The 16,755-nt window shown below is 47.1% G+C and overlaps 1 long non-coding RNA gene across 1 annotated transcript in view; it reads left to right on the top strand.

Moving 5' to 3' along the window:
* Positions 1–15,303, top strand: part of LOC149331910 (uncharacterized) — a 140,970-nt gene extending 125,667 nt beyond the window's left edge. The window contains exon 3 of the long non-coding RNA XR_016284861.1: positions 15,159–15,303. This is a non-coding gene — a long non-coding RNA (uncharacterized LOC149331910). The remainder of the gene's footprint in view (positions 1–15,158) is intronic.
* Positions 15,304–16,755: the final 1,452 nt, after the last annotated feature.

Here is a 16,755-nt window from a genome sequence, read left to right as displayed (position 1 = left end):
GTATGATTGAACAGGACCACAATGGCTACCTCCTCGAAAACCTACACAGTCAGGTTGCGTCCACGTTGGTGTCTATGCTTACATAGCAGCAGAATGTACGTAGGCGTTGCTGAGAGTGTAAAAAATACATCACTTGAAGCGTCGGGGCCCAGTGTACTATCAAGCTTCGCATAAAGTTGATTACTTTGCGCACTGCTGTGTTTCACGATGTCCAGCGATTCTCAAGTGGTGTCTACCAAATTATTCGGCTGAGAACACTGAAAAGGCAACAGTGAAAGAGAAGACTGACAAACTTGAATGACGGAATTCTGACAGTTTATAGACTTTCATAAGCATCGTTTTTTCAGTATATTTAAAAAAAAATTAAGGGTAATATAAATATTGAACATATTTAAACTTCTCTTAAGGCGACGCATTTTCTCGCTGTGCCATGAGTGCATACGGGTAGGTATGGAATTCAGCTATTTCATATTCTGGAGTGCTTGTATTTCTGGCATCCAACACTCGCTAGAAGCTGATACTGGCTGACTAGGCTACTTATTTAGCTGGTAACGAATACAGTAGTTATTCTGAACAACTGGGGTAACATTTGCAGATATGGAAGTGGTCGCAGTGAACGGTGCATCAAATACCACATATTTGATCAAAACACGAATGCATCGCGAGGAATATGATCATGATCAACCCATTAGAAAATGTGTACCTTCTATCTATACGAAAGGGAACAATGGACGTTATGGGGATGCAGCCATGGACCCTCATTTTAGATGTTTTACGGTGTCGAACTGTTTATGCATATTACTTGCATGATTTTTTTTCAGGAAGCACTTCACTATATCTAAATCAAAGAATTCGGTGCTAGCTTTCTCAAGATACGGGACTAATATGATTTGCCGAAATTGCGGTGTCTGCACAATGGAGACGAACATTTTCCTCTCACATTGTAGAAAACAGTGTACATACGTTGGACTCAATTCAACGAACTTCTTCACTACACTTCGAATGTGCTCCTTCCTTCGATCATCGCATGTTTTGAGCTCGTGTATTAAGAGTGTCTGGCGATCATGCAACCTCCCATACCAGTGCCACAACAATGGCCAGGTGAACCAATACAGCGATTTTGTTTCTCCAAGTAAGGCAATGTGAACTGTTTTCTTTAGCATTTAATCTCAAATCTAGTAAGAATTTTCACTGTTTTCCTCTTAGAGGGTTGTTTCGTTTTGCAGTGCTCAAACCCGTTAGTGCACGAAGCAGTCAGCAGGATAGGTTATGATAATCTAGTTTTACAACAAAAGAAGTAGAAAACATATTTCCAAATGCATGTTGAAAGAACATCTTTAAATAAATTATTATACTACTCGCGGCCTTCTGTCGAGAGTCAACACTAAAAAAAAGTCAAAACGTCAAACACGGCCTTTTACTTTGGCCTTTGAATACGAAACTTCTTGAGAATGTGTCTAGCGGGCATTCGTTTTGTGGTAGGCGCGCAAACAAATGTTAGCAAACTTTATGAGTCATTGCCTTGTTGAGGATTTGCGGGGTCGCAGCGGAGCACCAGAACAAGACGACCAGCGTGGCAGTTTCTAGTTCCGAACAGCGCGTGCTGGGCGTGCGCTCCGAGCACGCGCTGTCCATCTTTATTTTTCTCTAGCGCGCGCTGGTACCGCCGATCTCAGCGCCTGCGCTTTATAGCGTCGCCGGGCGCTATAGGGCCCCCCGCCTAGACGGAACGGCTAAATGTACGCGCCGACGAGGCAGAGATGGAGTAGCCACGGCGGCAAGCAGGTCTGCAGGTGGGCCGACAACATCTGAGGGGAGCTCCTGGGGAGGTGTCTCGAGGTACGCGGGTTTGAGTCGATCGAGGGAGACGACCACTTCACGACCATCGAGCAGGATTGTCGCTGACTTTGTCGTCCTGTTGAGGACGCGGTGCGGGCCGTCGTATGAGGGGGTAAGAGGCGCCTTTACAGCGTCTTGCCTGAGAAAAACATGCGTCGAGGAAGCAAGGTCTGGGTGCACAAACACTTGATGGGCAGTTGAGCGAGGCGGCACTGGGCGCAGATGCTGGAGACAGTCCTGTAGGCGGTGAAGGTATTGCAGTGGTTGGGACGAGGGAGCCGAAGGTAAGAACAAGTCACTGGGAAGCCTCAGGGAGGTACCGAAGACGCGTTCGGCCGCCGAACAGCCAAGGTCACGACGCAGGACGGCGCGTAGGCCTAGGAGCACCATAGGGAGGTGGTCTACCCAGTGCTCGCGATCCAGGCGCGCAGTAAGTGCAGCCTTGAGCTGGCGATGGAGCCGCTCGACCATGCCGTTTGCACAGGGATGGTATGATGCGGTGCGGCAGTGTTTAGTGCCGAGTAGCCGGGTGAGCGAAGTGAAGAGGGCGCATTCGAACTGGCGGCCGCGATCCGTGGTAACAATGCCGGGGCAGCCGAAGCGGGAAACCCACGTCGAAACGAAGGCTCTGGCAACTGTTTCCGCAGTAATGTCCGGAATGGGCACGGCTTGAGGCCAACGGGTGAAGCGGTCGACCATCGTCAAAATATAACTTGTAGCCCTGAGAGGGGGGAAGCGGTCCAACCAGGTCAAGATGAATGTGGTCAAAGCGTGATCCAGGCGGCAGGAAAGACTGAGGGGGAGTCTTAGTATGGCGTGTCACTTTGGCGGACTGGCAAGCAAGGCACGAGCGGGCCCACTGGCGAATGTTGGTGTTAATGTTCGGCCAGACGTACCGCTGGGTAACGAGGCGCTAAGTGGCTCGAATGCTAGGATGGTAGATGTCGTGAAGGGAATGAAAAATGGCACGATGAAAGGCCTCCTGGATGAACGGTCGCGGTAGAGCCGATGATATGTCGCACCAGAGTGATCCGGGCACAAACGGATGAGGCACGAGCTGCAGACGGAGTGCTCGGGGGTGGTCACGCAGGGCCTGCAGCTCAGGGTCCTCAAGCTGTGCCCGGGCCAGGGACGGCCAGTCCACAGCAGGTGGAGACACGCCGATGGTGCAAATGCGTGAAAGTGCATCAGCTGCCTCGTTGTCGGTGCCTTTGATATGTCGAATATCGGTTGTGAACTCCGATATGTAGCCAGCTGAAGAAGTTCACCACGGGCGACGTACTTCGAAGAGTTCGTAAGGAACACATACAACAGAGGCTTATGGTCCGTGAGAACGTAAAAAGGCTGGCCTTCCAAGAAGTGGCGATAGTGCTGTTTGGTGGAGTAGATAGCAAGCAGCTCACGGCCAAATACGCTGTAGCGAGTCTCAGCTGGCTGGAGCTTCCGAGAGAAGAAACCCAGTGGGTGCCACTCGGAGTCAATCTTCTGCTGAAGAACCGCACCAATAGTCACGCTGGAAGCATCCACCATGATGCGAGTGGGCGCGGAAGTCCTAGGGTGGATGAGGACGACTGAATCGGCGAGGGCTTGATTTGCAGCCGTGAAAGCGGCTTCGGGAGACCAGGAAATCGCAGAGGATGAGAACTTCGTGGTGCGGAGAAGGTCAGTCAAGGGGCGAAGAAGCTCGGCGCAGTTTGGGATAAAGCGCCGTGAAAAATTCGCTATGCCCAGGAACTCAGGGAGCTTGCGTAGGGTAGTTGGTGCTGGGAAGTCCTTATTAACAGCCTGGACGAGAGAAGGCAATTGACGAATTCCCAGCGCCGAGATTTGGTGTCCCAAGAACTCGAGCTCAGAAGAGCCGAAAACTTATTTCTGGGCATTGACGACCAAGCCAAACTCTTGGAGGCGTTGAAAGGGTTCCCGGAGGTGACGCTCGTGGTCCTGTGGAGTACGACTCGAGACGAGGATGTCATCGATGCAGGCGAATACCGCCGGGAGACCACGCGTCACTTCAGCAATAAATCTTTGGAAAGTTTGAGCTGCGTTGCGTAGCCCAAAAGGCATGCGCACGTACTCAAACAGTCCGACGGGTGTAGTGATGGCCGTCTTCGGAATACCGGCCGGCTCAACAGGGATTTGGTGGTACGCCTTGACAAGGTCCACTTTATTAAAGATCTTGCAGCCATCCAGATGTCCAGTGAAGTCTTGAATGTGTGGAAGGGGATAGCTGTCGTGGACCGTGTGAGCGTTGAGAGCCCGGTAGTCGCCGCACGGACGCCAGTCACCCGGATCTTTCTTGGGCACCAGATGGAGTGGTGAGGCCCCACTACTGGATGAAGGGCGAATAATACCCAACTGGAGCATGTGGTCGAATAACCGTTTTGCAATAGCCAGACGCTCACCGAAGAGGCGGCGCGGGCGAGCTGCGACAGGTGGACCACGCGTGACAATGTGGTGGGTTATACCGTGCTTGGGTGGCTGATGGAGATTACAAGGCTTCATGACCTCGGGAAAGTCGGCGAGGACTTGAGCGTACGGGCATGACGGAAGCAGAGTTCGGATGCCAGTGGAAGCGACACCTGATACAACGCAAGTGATGGAAAGGCGCGTCTTGCTGTCGAGGAGATGATGGTGACGCATGCTGACGTCCAGATCAAAATGCGTCAGGAAGTCGGAACCGGGGTTGGGTTGATGTACATCGGCGACGATGAAGACCCTTCGAAACGTGCGCCGCAGGCCAATGTCCAGAGTGAGGGATCGAAGACCATACGTTGCGATGGAGGTTAAGTTGGCCGCACGAAGAGTAGGTCCATGTGACTTGGAAGCACGGTCTGCCTTGGAGGACGGCAGTACGCTGACTTTGGCACCAGTGTCGACGAGGAAGTGCAGGCCAGAAATGCGATCCATGACGAAGAAAAGGCGGCCAGGTTGAAGAGCGAGGTCGCAGGCCGCCGTCAGTGATCTCGCTGCGCGTTTCCCGACCAGTTGCATGGCGGAGCGCAGTGGCGAGAGTGGTGCTGGAAAGTTCGGTGATACCAGCAGAGACACGGACTGCGAGGACTGGACGTGTGCGGACCACTCGGCGATGACGAATGGCGGCGAGGTGCTGAGGATAAACCGTGCAGGGCATGAGAGGACGTCCGAAGGGCATCGATAGAAGCGGCCAGCTGATCGATCCGGGCCTCTAACCGTGAAATGACGGAGGTCTCCGGTGGAAAAGAGAGGGCGGCGACGGAAGGAGAAGTCGCGTCGTGGACTCGATCAGCGAGCTGGGAGAGGCGGTCAAGGGTCAAGTCTCCCGCAGCAGCCAAGACGAGGCGGGTGGACTGCGGCAAGCTTTGCTGGAAGGGCTGCCGCAACAGTGCGCCGTTCGAGTCTGCATTGCTTTCACCCAGTAGCTGCCGCATGCTGTTGAGTAGCTGGGAGGGGCAGCGGTCTCCAAGCTCTTCGTAGGTGAGCAGCTGCTGGAGGCGCGCACTCTCTGACGCCGTGATGCGGTCCAGAAGGCCCTGCTTTAGTCGCTGGTACGGGGTATCGCCCAAGGGTGCAGCGATGATGTCCACTACCTCTTGAGCCACCTCAGGAGGCAGGTTGAAAAGTAAATGACGAAACCAAGATGCATCCGAGGTGACGTGGTGCAGATGGAAGACGGCTTCCACTTGGGCGAACCAGATCTGCGGACACTTGGGCCAGAATGTTGGTAGGCGGAGCTGGAGAACTGCGACGTCCCGTGGGCGCAAGGTAGCGTCAGGCGGAAGGTCGCCTGAGGGCGGTAGGTTGCTGGGGTCGGTCATGTCCTAGGCCGGAGTCACCACTTTTGAGGATTTGCGGGGTCGCAGCGGAGCACCAGAACAAGACGACCAGCGTGGCAGGCTTCTAGTTCTGAACAGCCCGTGCTGGGCGTGCGCTCCGAGCACGCGCTGCTCATCTTTATTTTTCTCTAGCACGCGCTGGTACCGCCTCAGCGATCTCAGCGCCTGCGCTTTATAGCGTCGCCGGGCGCTATAGCCTCAAAAGCACCACCTCTCAATAGAAATCCTTCTGGCACAATGCTCACGCGCACGCAGGCGGAGACACGAATCAAAACAAGCTATAGTTATCATTGTTTTCAGAGAGCTGGGACCTGTGATAAAATTCAGACCAGTGACATGCTTATTCTGGCAATCAGATGTGGTTTATACATAGTAAAGTATTGCGTTCATGCACATGTTCAGGTGAAAGGCGCAAGACTTAGTGCTTCAAGTGTGCAGTCCTCTAATTTTAGACAATCTGCCCATAAAACCTATGCATGGTGCGCAGGACGACAGAGAGCACGTGGAGGTGCGAAGATGGACAGCGCCAATGGGCCTGCCAGATTTGTGCACAATCCTCACGCGGGCACGATATATATTCTGCGCGACATTAGAACAACGTAAGAAAACAGCTGTTTTTTATAACATTCGATGTTTATATTATCGCACTCTGTCCCGAAATAAACACCCATGAAGTACCCTGCTATCACTGAAGACATGCCGCAGGCTTTACGATGGCAGGATTTGAATAAATAAGGAGCACGAAAAACGGATGTTGCCGTGAAAAGTTGCTTATAGCGTCTCCTTGTAACACAGTGAAGTGCACACATAAATAAATAGATGCATGCAACGCACGGCGTTCCAAACTCACAAGCACGAACGCAATATAGAAGCTTAAATACACACCTTGTTGTCAAGAGCTACGAAAAATTAAAGGGAGATGGAGGTACCCTCAAGATGCGAGAGATTGAAATATTTGTGGTGCAGCTACATAATTGATTCGCACCTCCTCTCAACCTTGGCAGGAGAACTGCGCGAGCTTATGAGAACTGCCAACAAAAATTCCAAAAAACATTTTCCTCTTCCGCTTATGAAGAATGAAATAGAGTTGGGCACGCTACCTCACGAGCACGATTTTGAATGCATCGCAAAGGTAGACCATACGAAAAAAAAAAACGTTCTTGTCATCACGCAGATGAAGAGATCCTCTTCGAATGCACCAAAGCTACTTCTGTTTAAAAATTTCAATACACAAAGGCTTGTTAAGTGTGAAACAAAGCATTGCAATTGAATCGGTGGTACACCTGGAGTGCCCTACTTCAAGGAATGCACGCGAGTTGTGCTTTGCTTGTATTTTGTGCCATCGAGCAGGACAGCGACCAAGTGATCAGCGTCAAATTATAGCGGTATTTTTGTCGCCGGTTATGCTCCCTTCTCGGCATATTTTTAGAATTTTACCAAGGACATTTCTATATCTGTGTCCCAGCAAAGAGCTTCGAAGAAAATAGCGCCCCGGAACTTCATTGTCGGAACCACATCTATCGCGACCTTTCCCAACATCAGGTTACTGTTATGGAAAATACTTTTGTTTTCGCCTCTGAATGATATATCTTTTGTTTTGTTTTCATTACCTTTACAAAGTTATTCGCTGCGCACTGACGGAACTATTCCACACCCTCACTGACATATACTGATAATTTTTTTTTACTTCGTTGCTAGCTACGAGCGTAGTAACATCTTGAGAAAAAGTAACAAGATGGACCAGAAGGGGTTTATACGATAAATAATAATTTTATAAACAAATAGAAAGGGGCCTAAAATGCTGCCCTGTGGCAGGCCAGAGCAAAGTGCGTCCTAACTTGATACTATATCGCTGTGCGCAATGACCTTCATGTGGTCAATAAACTATGAGCGCAATAAAAATAGGCTATCTTACTGCTGCGGCCATATTGACTAAATGTGCGTATTAACAATGAAAGGACCTTGGTGATTTGCGTCTTCGTTGGGAATACAGATCTCGAAAGGAAAACATAGATTTGTAACGGCCCTGAAGCTAACAAATCAATGACACCTATGCACTGCTTAACCTGGAGCCCGTCTATAAGCATCGCTCCGCTAGAACGGAGACCGTAACCACCGAGATTACCTCTTTCCAGCTTCTGAGGACCTGAATAAAGAATCACGCTAGCTGCGTGATACTTTATTCAGGTCTTTTATTCAGGACAGTGCTATTGAATCTGCCTGAAGCATGATGCCTTTTTCTCTGTCGATGTTGTCAGCTCTCAGAGCCCAGGCTAAGATCTTAATGAGTTGAGGACACCTTTCGCTGTAACCTTTCCGTGGTGTGCAACCAGAAACTTACTCGAGGTAATCGTAGTTAGCGCACCTTAGTTCACAGTAAAGCTGATTGTGGTATTTCCAGTATGTTTTTTGGTCGATGCATCAAGCTAATTAGCTTCGTGCATAACCTTTCCGTTGAATTTATTTTTTGTAGCACGTCATGTGTGATCCAAGCTTTCCTGCATTTTCGGCTATTAGGAATTAGGACTGAGTAACATTTTGCATAAATTCACTTGCGTGTTATAAGCAGAGCACAAAGCGTCGTCGGGATCGAGTAGTAATAGACCGTCAAGCCAGTCCGTCTTGGCGAGAGCGGTGCAGAACTCAATGGTAATAGGGTTACTACGCTAGTAATTCGTTTTTCATGAACACCACACGTCTGTGCATTCTTTGAAGAATCAACACAGGAAGATTGTCAATAATAAGAAAGCACAGTGCTGGTGACTATGGCACATTTTACGGTGCGCCTAGTCATTGGTCAGCTGTTGATGCGCAGTGCGTCATGTTACTGTGAGAATGTTACAAAAGCCGTACGTGTCCAACAGACATGTTGTCTTGTTTTGAGCCCGGAAACACTACGCATATTTTTTTTCGAGCTGTTTGCGATTAGGCATAATGAGAATGGGAGAGAAAGTTAGAAGAACGAGTGCAAACAAGCCTCACTTAAAAGGTGGCAAAAGTTCTCGATAAAGCGATTATCATGTGTCCACTTGCGAGAGTCGCCAGCAACGTCCTATCGCAGGCCTACCTTCCTTAGGAAACATCGTCTCACGGAAGCTGTAGCCGGGCAAGTCCACAGCAAGTGTTTTTCGTCACACTGGCCTAGCGCAGCACCACAATGGGGACACTTGCCAGTCCCATCTAAAGGTTTGTCACGCCATCGATGACGCACAGGAGGAGTGAGAGCCGCTGCTGCCCGAATCCCGCGCACGGATACCTCCTCCTGCTGAGTGAAACTACCGATGCTGATGTCGTGCCCATAGATAAACCGCACTGATTATTTGACACGGCATCGATAAGTTTCTTCAATAGATGAATACAGTTGGCCAGGTCTCTATCAGGCTTTCGCTATTATACGCAGAACATATTTCGTACTGTCTTCTACAGTAAATATTTCGTAATATCTCACGAATGTAGTAACTTCTGTAGTATCAAATGCTTAAACTGAGTTCAATCGCTGTGCTGACACTCCGTTTATTTGGCGATCAGTTCTGTTGATAAAAAAAGTGGTTATAACTGCTCAACCGAAATAGGCCGCACCTTCATGATCCCATCTTTCGGGGAATTTCATGATATGGAATTTGAACTTGAAGGATTATGGAAATAACTGTGTTCTTTATAATCTATTGTTGTGACTGAACAAGAGTTTAGGTTTAATATGCTTAGCGTATTTCAAGTTACTAAGTTGTTCTGTTAAGCTGTCGAACTGTACTGGCAGTCAATTACATATTACTGCCGGTTTCGCGCATTTTATTGACGTTAGCTAATCTTGACAGCATTTCTTAGAAGCAAATGATCTCTCAGTTCGCCACGCTTTTTTTCCTCACAGTGTTTTTGTCTGCACTTTCCCGTTTAGATCCAAAGTTCACGTTTAAGTGCATGTGAGCCAAGAACTCGAGTACTTGTCATCACAACACAGTTTTTATCGCTGTCACTTTTCGAGTACATCAGCTTATTTTGGCGCTGAATGAACCAGAAAACAGTGTTCCGAATTTGAGTTCTTATTGGTACTTGTACTCCGAGGCAAGCGTCGATATCAGAGAGAGAAATACGCTCCTACGCTGGCACTGAGCTTTCTTCAAACTTTATAACAATTTCTCTCAATTTATCAAGCGAATGCATTTGTTAAACATTAGCATTTCTGGGGTAGTGTTGGCGGCTATTATGTTTCCTCATTTACTTTCACTTATTTTTGCAGATTATCACACATCTGTTTCAGGAGCACATTTTCTGTATGTACGTACATACGTACTGTATGTACTTGTTCTCGTGAAATGCCGTCTTCAAGTCGCCAAATCGTAGTACGTATTTGTCAACGATTGGCAAGGATGTCTGGATCCTACTGTTGGGCTCCTCAATTATTGAGGGGGGTGTACTAACCCTAAATGATATCCATGTCAGTTTTTAGGATTTAGAAAACGCGGTTACCCTTGGCGCTGTCGCCCAACAAATTGTGGCTATATCGCGCCAAAGCACATGCGCTTTCGAGAAGCCTGCAGGCAAAGCCAACTGCCCTGCACGTAACTCGTCGAAATAGGGAAAATTTCTTAGGCCACAGCACCGAGGGTATCCGCGTTTTCGAAATTGCAACAACTGTTATGGATATTACTTACGGAGGGCTACGCACCTATCAATAAATAATGAGCCTAACAGTAATAGTAAAAATGTAACGATTCAATATTCGTTAGCCGGGCTGCAAGTTAGTACGTCTTAGCTGTCTTCTGATGTAATACACCACTAACAATGCAGTGCCGAAACAACGCTAACTCTAAAAGCCTATGGTTAAAAATGTGTGAAGGCGAACACTATATTTCTGAGAGTTTAGTCGAGAAATACGCTGCATTTCAAGTTTTAGTTACCACTTGAACTCTATGTAGACGTCATTAAAGGCCTGCTTTTTAATATTTATTGTTTATTGGGTTTAACGCCCCAAATCGACTCAGGCTATGAGGGCCGCCGTAGTGAAGGGCTCTGGAACTTTCGGCCACCTGGGGTTCTTTAACCTCCACTGACATATGCAGAGTACACAGACCTCTAGCATTTCGCCTCTATCGACATTTAGAAGGGTGTAGGACGCAGCGAAATGAAACAAATATGCTAGAAAAAAACTGCTAGCAATTTTCAAAGCGCCTGAAATTTTGTCCGGTTTTGGACATACATACAAACAGGTTGCTCAACGCCAAGCGGCTATATTCTCTTCAGCTTTCGTTTAGGTTTGTGGGCTTTAAGGCCCGAAAGTGATTCAGTCTATAAGAGGTGCTGTAGGAGATGGTAGCGGGTAGTTGATCCTCTGCAGTCTTTTACGTGCGCTGATGACGTACAGTACACGGCCCTATACCATTTCGGTGCCACCAAAATTCTATAGCAGTGGCTGGGTTTGAAAAACTTCTTTCAGATCAGCAGCCGAGCACTATAAGCGCTGAGCCACCGCGGGAGCTCTGACGTTTTGAGCAGAAAAAATTAGTGAGGAGAAGGTGCCTTGCCTGCGGCGAATGTGCGCATCCACAGCTGTTTTTTTTTTCTCTTACAGTAACTTTGAAATATAATAATTGCTTTCACTGACTACATATGGTTGTCTCATTTGCTCAAGGATTAAAAACGGCAACATACATCACGTCTGCTTTATAATGATGGCAACAATATCTTAAACTTTTTGAAGTCGGGGTGCATACCTTTTTTCGAGACCGAATTTACCACGAGATTCTCATTACTAACCCAAAATTTGTAGTAAGAAAAACATGACACAGAAAGACGATAAAAATCTAAATTTACGCCTGTTAAGGCAATGAAATCTTGGGCGTTGGAAAGGAAGGCAACTTGTATTGTTGCAACTATCTGTGAAAGTTTTTTGATATTTTGATTATTTACTAAATAATTTATGCAGAAAGAATTCTATTTCCATTTGATATTGCAGCACCTCTTTTTGTTATTTAGCTGTTCCAGAAATGCATAGTACACTGTACTTTATGTTTCTGAACTAGTAATACAAATAAATTCTGGACGACACGGTTGATATATTTTGGATTCAAGTGACTGATGAAATTTTCATTACCTAAAGATCAAAACATACCTCTTCCTTGAGCAAGTATTTTGAGAAAATGTGGGTGCTAAATATTAGGCAAAGATATTGTTGCGAAGACGAAAAGAAGACAGTGGCGCGGGACGGAGCACTCGCGCTAGGCCCGCAGCCATTACATCATATCATCTGCCATCGCGTAGCCCTTTTCCTAGGCTTGCCACCTCGCAATATTTGGTGTGAGGTTCGGGGGTCGCTTCATCGCCATCCTGGTACCTGCAGCATCGCCGCCTTCTGCTCGCCTTGGTCGTTTGCCGAGGGGACCTGGACTCCGCCACCGGCTCAACCCCAGCTCGACCTGACCAGAACCGACCAGCCACTTTCCCCCACCCCGTTCCCTGCCTCGACCACAAGACACTGCAACCAGGACCAGATGCAGTATGACTGGACGACGACCCGAACCAAGACGGCACCCCGCCAATCCTGTCCGGCGAGTTTTCAAACCTTGACCTTCAGCTGTGGGCGACTGACCGCTGGACCTGAAGCTCCAGGGACAACCGTTCATCAGATCATCTTGTTGGCAAGCCTTTTATCTTCCATCCTTTCTGATCACGGTCATCGCCGCTTCACCATTCAGAATCCAAGCAATCGATCGGGACATTCGCTCGGAGGATGATGATGATGATGATGATGAGGAAGTCCTCAGGCCTAATGGCACATACCCACGGCGGGGGATTGGCCAGGGTTCATAGCGGATACAAACGCACTCATGTACAAAGAATGACCCAGGTCATGTTGCGAAAACGAAGAAGACAGTGAAGCGGGACGGAGCACTTGCGCTAGGCCCGCAGCCATTAAATCTTACTATAATTTGTCATCGCGTCGTCCTTTTCCTAGGCTTGCCACCCCATAACAATATTATTTTGAAATATGAGCCAAGACTCAAGAAAAACACCTTTCATGAATGTAAGCATACGGCAACAAGCGATTCAGAGCTTATAGCTCATCTGTGCAAATGAGATTTGCTTTATGTGGTCGTCCTGTATAAATCGAAGGAGGAAGGTGCTTTACTGTCGGTCACTCTATTACGTACCCTTGCATGTACTCTATTAGTTATGTATATAAGACCATTGATGTAGTTTATTTTGCACCCTAATGACATCAGCATTCCACAAGTATATTATGTGCTCCTTTCCTGTCACAAAATATTGCGAGTTAGAAAATACTTCATGTTTCCTATTTGTGTAGTTATTGAGCTGACCAAGACAGTCGTCACCAACAGTTCATATTAAACAGGTTGTCTATATACAGGTACGACTTTTAATTTTGTGGTGCAAGCCGCGTGACTAAAAATACCACTTCTAATTTTTGTTTCAGGTGCCAGTAAGGCACTTCAGAAGCACATTATGAGGCTTTGATGGAATTCTGCACTCAACTTTTAAGAATAGGTTTCATTGTGCATGACGGCCACGCGGGCTTTCTTAGAAAAAACAAAGGGCTCTGGCCAGGAATGTCCCAAGGGCTCTGGCCAGGAATGTCCCAAAAATCCTAAGCACAATTTCGTTGAAAGACAATCAAGAAATACATTGCACTGACAGGCCTTGATCACGTGCTTTGAGTTTTGCTATAAATTCATACTGAACGGACCTTTCTACAAGCTACAGTAGCACTAAGAAAAAATTACTTCGGCTTAGTCTGGTCACTTCTCAATCTCTTCAACTGCACGAGCTTCGTTATGAACGACATTCATTCCATCTTGCCTCCCCTCGCTGCAGTACTGAAGATCAACAGCTCTCTTGGAGTGATAACTTAGTCTATTAGTATTGTTTTAGAATCGCGGGCTTAACACACAAACCCGATTTTTCGGGGTACGGTAAGTTTTGTGATATGTGGGCAGACGCGTATGATATGGTATGGGCCTGCCAAAAAAATCAGGAAATAAAGAGAATAAATCCGCCAACGAGAGAGGGCTGGGAGGCGACCCTCGTCCCAGAGTGCTCTGGTTCAGAGATCGTGGGCAGCGGCTCCTGCTAATGGTGCCCCAGAAGAAGGACCACCACCCAGGCAATGGAGCTGTGAAGCCCTGCACTCTCCCCTAAAACCGATCGCCATTACGATTGTGGGAACTCTACCGCCATTACGATTGTACCTCAGAAATGGCAGCACCAACGATGCAGGTTTCACTTTTAACCTTACCTCTGCTCTCATAACTTTTATCCTGGTACCATCCTTGAGCGTCGGAAGACCAAAAGGAGTGGGCGTTGAAATCCTTCGATACGGTGGAAAAACCATATGCTGAAATTTTTGTGCTTTCATAGAGATTCAAGTGCGCGGTTTTTTCACTACACGTTTACAATGGAAAGACGAAATGTAAATTTGTATACATATTTATGCTTGCGATGCAGCCGGAGACGTCACGCTGCTCTGATGTCAGAAGTGCAAATTTGTAATCATAGCAAACAGCACTGCTGCTAGCGGTAGTCGCGGTTCATAAGTTCATAAAGTTCATAAATTGACATTTCCATGGCGAAGGCCTTTATTAGCTTTATTACGAACGCTTTATAAGTGGTTCTAAGAATATGTGCGTTTCTTTCCTTCAAGGTGGCTCACACTGTTACCATTGTTTCCTGTTTTAGCACATCTACGCGAAAACAAAAACTAAATTCACAAGTCTTGCACTGAGATGTGTTCGTTTGTTTCTCTGCCGCCGATGCACCGGGCATTTATATGAAGATAATAATTTGCATGTTTTGCGAAGGATTCGCTTCCAGCCATAGTGGCTGAGATAGAGACCACTTGATATATATTGGGATTAATGCAGTTGTAATGTAATCGAAGCAGTGTTCTTTGTTGAACTGGAATGTATTAAAAAACTGCAGCACGCTTGTTTAGAAAGAAGAACGTTGGGAGCAGGCGTTTTTTTTTCGAGCTATTATTTGATATACTTTGTGAAAGTATGCAGATTAGAGGAGCGGATGGGAGTGGCGCTTTCCATTTTGCTTTCTTTTTATTACTGAAACGAAGTAAAACACAACATTAAATAAGCAGGCGGTGGATATGACCACATTTATCATGCACTCACTGTCAATTTTCTCATTTTTGCAGTTACAGTATTTTTGGAAGAATTTTCATTTACAAAGTATATTTAAAGAAAAATTTTTTGATATCGCCTTTTCGGTTCATTAATATTGTGGTCGGCCTTTTGAACTAATTGCAATGCAATGTTCGCGTACAATACCGTGCTGTTTTAACATTTTTCGTGGCTCGGCCAAGTTGAGAGCTCCCGCACTAGAAGTGTATTACGGTCATTCAAGACCTTCCCTACGTGTCACAAAACCATGAGCAAATAAGACCACAGGAAGCATTTCTTTCTTCATAAAATGCACTGCAAACTGTTTTCTTAAGAACTTATTGTGATTCTACTATTTTTTTTCTGCCCTTTTTCTTCCAAGTTCTTTCAATGTGACGTGGAGAAAACGGTGCATGAAGCAAGTGCTACGACCATGATAACCAACGAGACCTTGCAGCAGCTAGCAGGACATATTGTGAGAATCCAATTGCATGCGAAAACAAGTCTCTAATAAAATATCATGTGCATCGGGAGAATAACCCAAAGAGCCGACACGGAAAACAAAGGTCAAAACCTCAGCTACGTACGTCATAGTTGGCCTTAAAACTCGAAACTTCTAGAATCTGTGCCTTGCTGTCAGACCTTTCCTGACAGAGGTCCAAGTAAATGTCTTCAGTCCTGATTTATGAGTCACAGCCTCTGAGAGTGCATGCTCTCAGAACAATGCCCCCGCTGGAGCAAAGCATGCGGCCTCGCTGACTAAAGCAGTGATTGCTGCAGGCAAACGTTTTAGCTGCTACGGGAGAACTGGTACCGTGAGTAAAATGCAGGTTGGCGATAAGTTTACAGCGGCATTCAACAGCCGGTTCACCACTGCAGAACTACTGCGGTCGTTGTTGCCTTCAAAATAAGGAAGCGGCTGATAGCTTATGACTGAGCTTCCCATCGCAGAAGGAAGAAAGCTCTTCAAGTGCGCATTCTTTGGAGGCCATACGTAGCCCGTGGAAGGAGAAAGATGGAGCGCTTAAAGTGCACTTTCATTGTTTGTTCTAAAGCATACGCATGCAAGTTGGATATTTCACAAGGAGCCACCGGTGCGAGGAAAAGCCACGACACTCTTAACATAATTTTTGTGTCAGAACGTCTGTCGCGAGTCTCCGAGCCCAGACTCACGAAATATCTTGTATAGAGAATTGAGCACAGCGCCTACTCGAATTCTCGGCCCAACCTTCTCACAGAGAGTTAGACGACTGGGAAGGTTACGTCCACGTGGTACATTAAATGCACACGCGGAGCACCGCAGAGATTCGTTTGTAGAAGAATGTGTCTCCATATGAAAGGTTGCTCGCCTACGGGAAAAAAATGAAGGCTTCTGCTTAACAAGCAGTGCCACCGCGACCGAGCTATTTGAATACGGCACGAGTGCGCGGCGTGTGTTCACCCGGCCGTGCTAAAGAATGCAATCCAGACCCAATGCCATGTGCTGCACTTACAGCCTGCAATATGGAAAAAAAATTCAGCAGCAAATTTGAGCGTTTCAAAGCACAAAAAATAGACTGGAGGTTGCCAAGCTAATTCGAGCTTCTGTTAAGAAATGTCCTCGGTGGGTAGCTCCCTCTAGCCCTCAACGCCTGCTCCAACAACCAGGCATGAAATATCCCGGTATTCTGCCGGCTGGCGAAGTGGTTTTTCCATTCTGTCCGCATTTGAAAACCGGCCCAAAGTAGGACGCCCGTCGTACGTCCACCGGACATTCGCGATTGAACGTCCGTTTTTTGATTTGCTTTGCTCTTTCTTCGGATGTCCGGATTCGCGATCGGATGTCCGGATTTTAATCGGACATTTTCTGCACAATGTTGGCCGTCTGGGATAAGTGAAGACATAGAATCATACACATAAATTTTCACAAGAATAATCTTTTGGCCATTTGTTTTTTATTTGAAAGCCCCGTCCCCGTAAAAGTGCCGCCAACACTTCCA

The sequence above is a fragment of the Amblyomma mixtum genome, chromosome 8, assembly GCF_055824585.1.
Source record: "Amblyomma mixtum isolate Tamu chromosome 8, ASM5582458v1, whole genome shotgun sequence".
Classification (NCBI taxonomy): domain Eukaryota; kingdom Metazoa; phylum Arthropoda; class Arachnida; order Ixodida; family Ixodidae; genus Amblyomma; species Amblyomma mixtum.
This window is presented reverse-complemented; position numbering and strand designations above follow the sequence as displayed.